Source organism: Plecotus auritus, assembly GCF_963455305.1.
Source record: "Plecotus auritus genome assembly, chromosome: 3".
NCBI lineage: Eukaryota > Metazoa > Chordata > Mammalia > Chiroptera > Vespertilionidae > Plecotus > Plecotus auritus.
Window position 1 is genome coordinate 58,830,074 of NC_137772.1, and position 11,302 is coordinate 58,841,375.

An 11,302-nucleotide genomic window follows, 5' to 3' on the forward strand; every position below is an offset into this window, starting at 1 on the left:
TACCCAGTTTAATCTTTCCTCTTCAACATTAATGGCCTTTTACTTTCTTTGTGGTTTGTTTGTTGCTCACTTGCAATAATTCACATCATCAGAGTCAGTGTAAACAATTTAATCTTTGATAAGATATTTCAATCAAGCTCTGAAAACTTTGTGTAGGAATCTAGGAAAATATTTACAGGTCTGGTCCAGTGTTGTAGTCAGTAGTTATTTCATTTTACATTTGAAAACTCTTTAAAATATATTTATAACTAGAATTTTAAAAAATATTTGTATTTGCCTTTGGTACACTAACCTGTTAATATACTCCACCATTTGGGGCAAGAATATGCACCTGAGTAGTATACTGACACCTTTTTTACAGCAACCACTGGCAACAAAATAAGTAAACATTGTCATTGCCATGGCTACAAAGAAGAATCTCCATTATGTGTGTGCAAGTAGTGGATAGTGCATGGATAGAAGGAAAACAGTACTCAACATGGGGCCAGATTTCAAAGAAACCCAAGCTATAGAACCGTGCCCCCTTGGGAGAACAATGCAGAAGGGTTAAATCAGGACTGAAGGTATATTCACCTACCTGGAGAACTGCTGCTGCCAAGACCGGGATTTGCTGATGTTAACCATTCTACCAATGCCAGGTCCTCTCTGCTTTCCTCTTGTTTCTGCTTCTGTGCCTGAATGTCTCACTTCAGCTCAAGTGCAAATCCCTATCCTCTTCTGATATATCTATTGACCTCTTGGTTATTTTCATATTTTATAAGTAGACAGTGTCTTTGGCTTTATGTTATAGGAAAACGTAAGTGTTATCAACTCATATCTTTCTGAAATTAGCTGGATCTTGCTTTTCTGACCAGCAACAGGAGAGAACTGGCTTTTTAAAAATGCATTGAAGAGACAACAATGCACTTGGAGATAGGCAACTGCAGAGTGGGTTATTTCAAAGTTTGACCACATCCTGGCCCTTGCTTGCTGTTACTGTAATTTTTTCAGTTTTTCTCAGCTATTCCAAGAATGCATTCTTTCACACCAACCCATAAAGCAGAAAAAAAAACAATATCTAAAGAGGTATGTAAATTTCAGTAAGCAACATTTCAGAATGTTACATTAGAAGAACAATAATAAATATGCTTTCTACCTAGGCAGATTTTATTTTCTTAGCTTAATTTTGAAAAGTGAAATCCATATTTGGAGTACTGATTTATGAAAGGAAATTAAATTCCAAATCTCTTTTACTCATTCACAGGAAACTTCTTTATTAGAAAATACCATGTCAAGTCATGTGTTAGATAAAAATGATTTTCGATTTTGTCTTTGAAACATTCAACTTGAAAACCATTACTATATTTTTAAAGTCAGTTTAAACATTAACATTTACGTTTTGAAAAAAGGTCTCCATCTGCTTAAATGTCTGAAAGCAGGAAGGTGGGTGAAGCAAGAGAGAAATTTCTTTTTGTGTTTACAGCCAAATATTACATTTACATTATTCCTTACACCTATTTTTGGTTTAGAACATCTAGATATCTGATATCAAACGATGTTTACTACCCCTTTAGAGAATACAACTGCAGGGTGGAAATTAGACAATAATTCACTTGGTCAAATATGTTGCCTAGAACCCATATGTGTAATACTGGATTTAGTATTTTTCAGAAGTAAAAGAATCAAGATTTGTAGTCCAATGAAGGAAAAGACTCCCTAAACATGAATGAAATAAACCATACCATGAACAATGGAACATATTCCAGTTAAGAATCAACACATAGTATCAACACATAAGCAACAATATGTAGTATTAATATAATATGATCATATGTTTTCAGGGTGGAGCTTCCATGACACAAATTCTCTTACAAGTTATCCTCTCTTGGCTTCTTTTCAATGGAATGTACCCCCCCCGACATGTTCAAACACACACACACACACACACACACACACACACACACATATACTTTTGTGCATGCCTACCATTTCCCTCTCTCCACTCACTCATGTTTTGAATTGCTTCACTTAGAGAACTTTTTGATACACTAGATAAGTTTAAAATATAAATCATTTGTGGGAGGAAATTATTAAATAAATTCACAGTCATGGTAATAGTGAAGATGATATTTTAAAATTTATGGAAAAACTCTTTGTAATCTTAAAGAAAGGTTAGTTGATTTTTTTCACACTTCGTTGTAAATTGTAGCAGGATTTTACCTACAATTTTTGATAGAACAGATAAGAATCTGAATGAGAGAAGGAAAGTGAGACTGAGCAAACTAACATACTCTGAGTGCATTCTTTTCTACAATTAGCCATTTTTATGTTTTCAGAAGAAAATAAAGAAAAGTACAAACTTACAATGATTCTGCAGTTTTCATTTTGTTTTAGTTTTACAACTTATTATACTCATACATTTTGCCCTACATAATATTTTCTCTATGTTATATCTTCTAAATATATATATTTAGGCTACAAATAAAAGTCAATTTGAAATATTTAAAAGCAGATGTTATATCTATGTTTAAAAGGGTTGTTAAATAACAAAATTAAACACAATGTATTATTAGCATGTGATTTTATGTTGACCATATCCTTTTATTTGCCTGCTACTAATACTTTCCTATTTCTTTTTTTTTAATTGAAAACTCTCTATGGTATTTGTATATATGCATAAATGGAAATCTTTAAAAAAGTTAACAAACCAGTCTCTTACGCATGAATAATTATTGAAATAATTGCTAAAACTAGAACTTTTAATCTATCATAGGGTATGGTGAGAATTATAATTAAATGACTATAAATTTAAAAAATGGTGGACACCAATACTATTACTTCCCTTATTTCTTGACCTAAAAATGTTAACAGATTTAGAAAACTACATAATCAGAGGAGGAATAAAGGATAAAACTCTGCACTAGCAAACCAATAGCAATATCCATTGCAGCATTTTGATATAATGCTAAGGGCTGAGTGGTTCATTCCTATCTTGTACCCCTTGGTCTTCATCTTCTACCTATCAATCTCTTTGTGCAGAACATTAACCAGTTCTGGTATGGAAAGACTGTTATTGGCAACAGAGGCTACATCTCACCTCTGCTAAATCGAATATGAAAAATGTGTGATTTGGGCACAATTTCTCCAGGACTTTTCCAAATTATATGTTAAGACTAGTATAGTAACCTGAGATTACTATAAAAAATATAAAATATATGTGACAAATTCATTGTCTGCTGGAAAAAAAGAAAAGCAGACAATGACCACTGTAAAATAAAGGCATTAGAGAGAGAAGTGAGTCTTAACCACTATTGATGAGAAAAGAAGAAAATAAAAGGTGACACATAGTAAAATCCTGGAAGCAGTAATTAATCTGTAGGAGTACAAGCAGATGAACATTGTTTAATTTAGAAGATGAATGGCTTGAGTTTTCAGTCCTATTCTTTCCAGTATAAACATAATCACCATTATCTGTGATGTTAAAGAACAACAAGAATGATAATGATAAATTTAGCAGATTCAAAAACATTAAATAATAAGAAGTCTTTTAAAATAGCATTTAGATTTTCTAGAAGTCACTATTAAATAAAACAATGTTGATGGTGATACCTAACTTAGAGAAGAAAGACAAATTATTTGATAAAACATTCAGATGAAAGTGGAAACTAAAGACAGCATTACCATTAAATCTACAAGATATAAAAATATTAGCACATTTAAACATATCCAAAATTTTAAGAGAATTCTTTTACTTTTCAAATTGTTATTATGGCACATGGTTTGGGTCAGTGGTTTCCAGACCAGCAGCATCTGCATCCTTTGGGTATGTGTTAGAAATGCCAGTTCTTAATCCCCACCCAGACCTTCTGAATAAAACACTCTGAGTTGGGGCCCAGCAATCTGTGTTTTAACAGCCCTCCAGGTGGTTGTGACTCATGATCATTTAAACCATTGGATTGCATAAAGCCACAAAGGGAAGTAAATTATTATTTTCAAACTGTAAAAGAGCACTAAAAAAGGAAGAGGCATATTACAACACAGACTAATTTTATGAGCACATTTTCTCAAAGAGTTCAAGAAGAATAAAGAGATATTGTGTTAAGTAGCAATAGTACCTTAATTTCAGAGCATTGTTCACAATATTATAAAGTACTTTTCCATACATTACCTGTTTAATTGACCTGATAGCACCCCAGATTATTTGCTAAACTATATCTTTATAACAGGTCAGTTTTCTAGAAATATTAAAATTTTAAAAATGCTGAATATCAGGAAATAATTTACACAGATTGGAGATAAAAATGAAGTTACATCCAAGAAGAAAACAAAACACAGTAAAATATGAAAAAAATGTTAAAAAGTATAATACTACTTCTCAGAGAAGAACAAGTCTAACTGTTGCTTTTTGGCTGCTCTTTTGTTCTTTATTTCTCTAGTTTTCATTTTAGGTGACCTGAGATTACACTCAGGAATATTGCCCAGAGTGTACTTTATTGACAACAGAAAAAAATTAGCTTAACCATCTCACTAATCTTATGTGACCTACACCCTCATAAGGAGGTTTCTGAATGAAGCTTTAATGCTTGCAAATACTTTTAGCTCCATGGCTATTCGTTATCCCTAGGAGGTGGATATTTAATCTGTCAAACATTTGTAAAACACCGAAAGCAGTGTGGCCTTTGACCTGGGTCACTAAAATGGTACTCCATTCTGGTGACTTTTTGATTTCACCCAGCAGGTCCCATACTTTTGGACTGTGCCTTATGAAGCATTCAGGCCAAGTATGATCTTTGACTTCTGGCCACCTGTGTCCCATACTTTTTGTGTGAAAGAAATAAATGACAGGGTTAGAGATTAAGTCTAGCTTTCCTTTTTTTTTTTTTTTTTATTCAGGTGTATTGTTGGCTGAGTTGAATGACCCATGTGGGTGCTTTAATTTATAGTATTTTTTTACTGTTATAACTTGTAGCAATGAATGTGTTACTGACAAGTTATCTTAACATTCTGTGTCACAAATGGGTTCTATTCTTTGGGAAGTAGGTATATCAATCCAACAAAATCTAACATATTGCATGAACACATACATATGCATTCTTAATTACTACATGTGTTTTCCATATTAATGTCATCATCATTGTTTTTAAATCCAGAATCTTTGACATTTTGGAATGCTTTCCACGAGCTTACAAGAGGGTTTTATATATTACTATTCCAGAACTTGTCCTGGGGATAACATTTGGAGATCCTATTATGAGCAACTTTCCTTTTAACCATTCTATGAAAATCTACAACAAAAGGACCTCACTAATAAAGCATAAAATCTAAGATTCTCTTCTGTTGCCTATCACTCATTCAATTATTGAATCTCTGCTATGTACCAAGAATTATGCTAGGCACTGCAGAAAATATAACGATGAGTTTCTTCCCTCTAAGAGCCTGATAAAGGAGCTAAGACAGATGCACAAATAACTACAGCATAGGGTCAGGTTGCCCAAGTTCCAAACCAGTGGGATGAGCAATGGTTTCTGAGGGCTTAGCTACGAAAGATGAGGAGAAGCTTAGGGTGAAAAAGTGACATGTATCTTAGGACTTGAATGATGTATAGGATTTCAACAAATATAGAGAAAATAATCCAGGGAGGAGTGAATAACATGAATTATTAAACAGGAAAGAAAAAAACTGGACCTCTTAAGGTAATATCTATTTTGTCTATACTGAATAATAAGACAAGTGAAGAAAGAGGCGAGACTTAGTAGAAAAATGTGGAGGGAGCAGAATGAAGGAGAATGTTGAAGTTCATGCTAAGGAATTTTAACTTTTTAGCAATAAGAAGTTGGGAGTCATCTGATTTAAATTTTGACTAGAATTTTTAAACTAAGACTGTACAAGTAGAAAATACCTCATCAGAGTCATGTAGAACTGATTTCTATTTCCAAATCTTAAACTTGTTAGTGATCTGAATAAGTATGTTTCTTCTTCTTCTTCTGTGTTTATAAGATGTAAATATCATAGAATTAGCTGGTCTAATTTACCCTACCTCATTTCTGCATCATGGATGAAAGGTTTAAAGGTACAACTTATATTTTAAGTTATAAACCTTACCATATAGATAATGTACTCTAATATGCACAAGTTGAATAAATGTGCTCATTAATTACTTGGCTTTAAGTATGTTCATTTATACTGGACAATAGCCCATTCTATTTTTGAAGAATTCTAAACAGTGTTTTTACCCTTTAAAAAAACTATCCCCCCAAAACACATATACGTATTTGTAACATAGTACTTTACATAATTTTTACATGTGCGTATGTAATAGCATTGCCAATTAAATCAATTTGCTAATTTGTTGTTAAAGGTTATAATCCCTAACTCAAATATGAATAGTCTAAAGCATGTACATAACTTCTTTTTCATTTCCTAATTTTCAATTCAAGAAATGCATAAACATGTCAAAATGGGTCAACATTTATGTGAATGAATAGGTGTCTCCTGTCACAGTATGAGATTTAGTATTTCAAGTATAGCATCCAACACCAAAAATTCTTTTTAATAAATGATGCTGCCTCTTTGAGGATAAAGTCATTAATAAATAATGTGACTTCAGATTCTACTGATTTGGCTGTGTTTGCAGGGGCCACCAACTCTGTCAGAAGATATTGTCTGGAGGTTGTTATGGAGGGACACGTGGTGCAGAGATTAGAAAACAAATGTAAATAAATAAGATTATAAAATCTGAAACAGGTGTCCTGGACATGGCCAAATCTGACTCTCAAATGTTGCTTTCTTAAACTTTCCCCCTACTCATAACTCTCTCCCCCACGCCCAAATCTGTGCATGCCCAAGATTGTAAAATGAAGCTGGTGAGGCCTGAACCACAGCAGACAATGGAGCAAGAGATGGTGAGGGCACCGGGCAGAGCTGAGGGACTGCAGGGCTGCAGAGAGAACTGATCCACACTTCCTATCTGGAGAAACATGGCCTCACCTGGGACTTCAAAGTAATGGCTCTCACACATGAGTTCCATTGGTAAGCATCCCCGCATCCTGCAGAGTCACAGGAATGCCTGATAGGTCTCTGCCTGTCTTCAACAGGACTTGTTTCCAGACTTAGATATGAGTTTGGGAATATTCCTATATTTTAAATAAATGTTACCTACTTTGTTGAGATATAGCTGACATACAAAAAGCTGTATATATACATATTTATTGTATACAGTGGGTTTGAAGATAAGTATACCTCTGTGAAATGACACCCACAATCTATGCCATGAACATCCATCACCTTCAGAAGTTTCTTCCCACAATCAGTATTTATTATCTTTTGTGTGTGTGACAAGAACACAATGTAAGTTTTACTCACTTAGCAACCTTTACGTTTACAGTACAGCACTGTTCACTATAGGCTCTGTGCTGTTGATCTCTAGGAATTATTCCTCTTGCATAACTAAAACTTCGTACCCTTGACTAATACATTCCAACTTCCCCCTCCCTTCAGCCCCTGGAAACTGCCATTCCAGTCTCTCAATCAATCATATTCAATGAACATGGATTATTCCTATAAATGCAGCGGTTCTTGTACTCACATCTGCTGATGCCTGGGATGCATTTGTTGCACACGAAATTAGCATGTTTCCGTCATTTGTGAGTGGAAAACCTACCCTTACAAATTTGCAGCAACAATTCTTTTACTCTAAGAAAATAGGTCATGCAACCACTTTTACCAGAGCAAATTTATGCAGTATAAGTCCTGCATTTAATAAATTCCAGAAATATGACAGTTCAAATAATTATGTAAATATATTGCCATATTTTACTGAAAATAGATGGAGAGAGGAAGACAATGGGAAAGAGGGGTATACACAGTCTTCCTCCCTCCCCCCTTCACAACTTTGCTTTCTTTGTTCTTTTCTAATAATTGAGGGATGGGTATTGTTACAAGTGCCACTACATTTAAATAAGAGGAAACTGCACTCTTGGGACAAAATTTGGTTTACTTTTGTGATGCAGTCCTGACCTCTTAACTTGGACACTGGCAATGATTCTCAGTGACACACGTATGTAGAGGACACATGTAGACAACACTGCAAAGTCAGGGAGGTTTGTGTCCATTATCCAGAAATCATGATTTGACTCTTTTCTCAGATTTGAGAATCATTGGTTGAGTAATGGGGAAAGGAACCTTACAAGTCAGTTAAAGCTGGTCCAGTCCCCTCTGTTCACTCACTTCCTGGCTGTGTGATCTTAGGTTAAACTCCTTGAACTTCAGTTTCTTCAACTGTAAAAAGGTTGGTATTGTAAAAATGTTATGAATCAATGCAAAGCGCTTAGCATTTAATTCTTAATAAACAGACTCATAAAGATTTTTAGCTTGCCAAAATAAAGTGAACATTTTATTAAATTTTATTAACATTGTCTAATATATGTTACTTAATAACAAAATTTAAAGGGCACAGAAAACTCAACAGAAAAGACCAACACCTGCTAGGAGAGTAACTAAAGGGTTTGACAAAAATGTGGTACTACAATAGAGGAGTGTGTAATTATCTGTGTATCTCTATTTGCTACATCCTAACAAAGGATAGATTGAGAATTAGCTTAAAGTAAGAAGCAAAGGTTAAAAACTAAAAACACAAAACAAAACAAACAAAAAAAACAACCTGAAATACTGAAGTCCTTACATTCTCAAATATTAAATTAATCAGTATGAGATTACAAATAGTTGATTCAATATAATTTAAACCAATAAATAATACATGAAGAATGGAATGATGATATGAATGCTTTCATTAGAACGCACAAGCCATTTTTGCCACACTGAGGGAGAAAAATAGATGAACTCTCTTAGACAATTTTCTTTATAAAAAATATTTCTGTAGGACAATTATTTCAGCTTTTTTATTTTTAATGGACAAATTAGGAATAAGGAATTCTGTAGAAACTAGAGGATTTGGTTTATAATAACATTTTTAAATTGCTTGAAACATAATCCTGGTTTAATGTCTGTAACCATTGGTAAGAAGTGTCAGCAAGAGGAAATTAAAGCGTTTTTTTTAAATACCTTATTTGTTACAAGAAATAGAATTGTGTCCTTGAAGTTAAATGCATTCTTGATGCTGATATAAAATAGATTCAGAAAGAGAGCTGAATAAAACTTCATTGAGAGATCAGACTGATGTTTGCCAGAGGCGAGGGGGTTTGAGTGGGTGAAAAAGGTGAAGGGATTAAGAAGTACAAATTGGTAGTCATTAAATAGTCACGGGAATGTGAAGTACAGAATAGGGAATATAGTCAATAATATTGTAATAACTATGTATGGTGCTAAGTGAGTACTTGATATATCGAAGGCACCACTTTGTAAAGTATGTGATTGTCTAAACACTAAGCCATATACCTAAAATTAACACAAAATAATATTGAATGTAAACTGTCATTGAAAAAAATTAAATTAGAATGGAAAAATGAAAAATAAATTAAAAACAATACTAAATTTGAAAAGAAGAACTGTTGAAAGGCAATGTGGTACAGTGGAGAAGCAAGATTTTGGAACTGAACAGAACTAGGGTTAAACAGACTCCGAAGCTTTCTTAATTTCTCTGATTCTTATCATCTGGGGAAAAATGAAATGTAAAATATGTTAAAATGATAATAATAATTTCTAACATTTATCATTTATTATAATGGGTATTAATACTTAATCATTTAGATGTTTTACCTCATCCATTTGTTATCACAAGAACCCTATGAGGAGAGCTATTATTTCTCTACTCTACATATAAGAAAACAGGAACACAGCAGGGTTAAGTATCTTTATCAAGGTCAGCAGGCTTTTCAGAGGAGAGAGCTGGATATGAACTTAGTCCATTGAGTTCCAGAGCCTAAATTATATTCCATAAGCAGAGAAGGGAATATTAAAAAATTAAATTAATTACCAAGTAACATTTAACAACACATAAGATCTAGACAGTTCAGTGTGATAATTTTTCATTTTCATGATCTTGTTTATTTTACATACAAAACATAAAATTTTATTATTTAAAATTGTTATTTTTGCATGAACAAATTGATGCTATCAGTTATGAATGATTTAAAAAAATCACCATATTAGTAGAAGTTTGTTAGAAACACCAGCTCTCAACTTTCAGTGTAAATCTTCCCTAACACTATTTTGAAATAAAGTACATAAGAATACTAAATATGAGTCCATATAAAGTTAATTTTGCAACATTAAAATGTACCTTGATAAGGACAGAATTAATTATTATTCTGAATAGAGGAAAATAGGTAATTACTTGTAAAATAAAAAGTAATCTCTATTTATTGTTTTTATATTTTAAAAATTTGACTTTTTTTCAACCTTGAGGTAAAAGAAAAAAAATGTAAGTTATTTAAGGTGTAAGATGTGATGATTTGCTATATGTATACATTGTGAAAGGATTCCCAAATCGAGTTATTACCACATCCATCACTTCCCATAATTATTATTTGGTGGTGGGATTTCAAAACATTAACCTTCTACTCTCTTAGCAAATTTCAATTATACAATACAGTGTTATCAATTATGGTCACCATGTTTTACATTAGATTTTCACCTTATAACTGAAGCATTATACCCTTTTATCAACAACTCCCTATTTTCCCCACCTTCTAGCTCCTGAAAATGATTTTTCTATTCTCTGTTTCTATGAGTTTGACTTTTCCTAAAAATCTTTATTATTATGTAAGATTGCATGAGGAACCAAGAAACATACATAGCATGAAGGAAAGATGAACTTGACCACTCTTGGGCATAAGCTCTGACTTTGTGTGTTTAACATTAGCCAGTAGAATATTGCAATCCTAGAAAAATAACAAGCATGTTTTTTTATTTAAGGGAAAGTCAGAGAAATTGAGGTTTCAGAAGACCCATACAAGCAGGTTAGCATGGTTGCAACTTATCATTGTAAATTAATTTACTGGGATTCTGTATCCCATATCACTCTTGAGTTCTTAGTTCATGGTATATTATGGCAAAAAAACATATCTTTTATGTGTGTCTTAACCTTCAGCTCACAGCCATACCCTTGACCTTTGTAACTTCATTAAGCTGACAAACATCACCTAATGAGGCTTCCTGGGAAATAATTGTATCCAGCTTTATTTTATTTTTTATTTTTTAAATATATTTTATTGATTTTTTTACAGAGAGGAAGGGAGAAGAAGAAGGATGGAGAGTTAGAAACATCAATGAGAGAGAAACATTGATCAGCTGCCTCCTGCACATCCCCTTCCGGGGATGTGCCCGCAACCAAGGTACATGCCCTTGACCAGAATCGAACCTGGGA